The sequence below is a fragment of the Manis javanica genome, chromosome 7, assembly GCF_040802235.1.
Source record: "Manis javanica isolate MJ-LG chromosome 7, MJ_LKY, whole genome shotgun sequence".
Lineage (NCBI taxonomy): Eukaryota > Metazoa > Chordata > Mammalia > Pholidota > Manidae > Manis > Manis javanica.
In genome coordinates, this window is record NC_133162.1 from 32,364,955 (window position 1) to 32,366,651 (window position 1,697).

Sequence of the window (1,697 nt, forward strand, 5' to 3'; positions counted from 1 at the left end):
AGTGTCAGTGAACATCATTTGGACCTTTGGTACTTATTACCTAGGAATGGGTGGGAAACCAGGCAGAAGGGGAGGGGGTAACGTGAGGCTTATATTGAGTATATTGCTTTATAAACTTACGTTTAAATTTAATATATGAAATGTTTTCATGTTTAATTTTTAAATGTTTATAAAGAACATAATTAATGAAATAGTACAGTATTCCATTATTTTTGATATACTATAGTTTATTTAATCTTTTATTTTTGTCTTATGTTAATCTGTCTTTTAAATTTAGAAATGGAATAAGTCAGTCAATGAATGTTGGGTTTTGATGCATATTACCTGGGAGGTGATTTTATGCACTTAATTTATATTTCAAGCATATCTTATGATTAACTGGTCCAACTTTTCCTGTAGTGATATGACCTTCTCTCAGCCTCCTGACCTAGGATCACCCAGACCCTGCTTGACCCCACCTGGCTGTGGGGACCTCATACTCCTGGGTAGCCCACTTCGTCACTGGTTAGCTCTGTTGAAAGTCTTTCATATGTTGAGCAGAACCTTTTCCTTTGTAACATCTACTTTTTGATCCCTCCTGTGTTTCCCTTTTGGACTTACAGTGTTGTGTCTGTCATCACCTCAGAGACAGGATGGACCTCCCATTGAAAATTTGGTTTAGATGTTGAGATTGATGGTGCCTTATACACCCGGATCAGATATGAAAAGTTTTTTTACTCATAGAACCAGGCTTTCTGTGGAGGGCAGGGTGGCACTTAAGCAAATCCAAAAGTGGCTTGAGAGAACAGGGAAAGCAAACTGGCTTGAAGTTTCTGTGATAGTTGGGGGTTGGGTGGGTTCCTCTGCATAGGCCACGGCTTGTGTGGGTTAAACATTTCACTTGTGCCAAAGGAGGGGACTTGAGCTTTTTTTAAATCAGTTTATCTAGATGCGAATAGAAGAAGAAAAGGTGAGGCTTAAAAACTGTCCACAAACACTATGTGTAGGAATCCTGTTTCCAACACTATAGTTGTTCAAATATATGAATGTAACTCCAATTTCCCTCATCACTCTACTCTTCTACAGGAGCAACACACCCAACATTTTTCAACTGTATTTTTTAAAATATCACTTCAAGTCTCCTCATTCTCCTGATTTTCTTCTTAGGTTGCTCAGTTTCCTGTGGGCATCATGAAGTGGGTATGTAACAGTGAGAGCTCAATTTCCCATTTTTAAAGATATTTTTTAATTACTTCCATCTCGTGAATTATCTTGTGGCCCTTACATGGATAATGATGTCCCCTTGAGGGGACAATTAATAAATAAATTAGGCTGGGTTTAACAGTTTTTTTTAGGGGAGAAACACATCTTTATGTTTATGTTGAGTTTATAGTGATAATGGCATGTCCAGGTAGTTCCTATACTTAAAAAATCTTAGAAGTCAATCCTCAATTATTTTGAACAATTTAAGATTTACATGAAAGTGGTGCTTTAACTTTTAACTTACATTGTTTTTAGCATCTTTATGATCCTACTCTCCTTCTGGGCTGTGAGCCCTGCAGTGTGATCTGCTTCTTATCTTCCACACTTGTTTTGAGTATAATGATGATAAATTGCTAACCTTGGTAAAGTGTTTTCATGAAAACTTCAGAATTTCAGGCTCCTCCTGGATAAAGGTAGGGCCAAAGTTCACTTTAAATGGGAAACAGTTTTCTAGC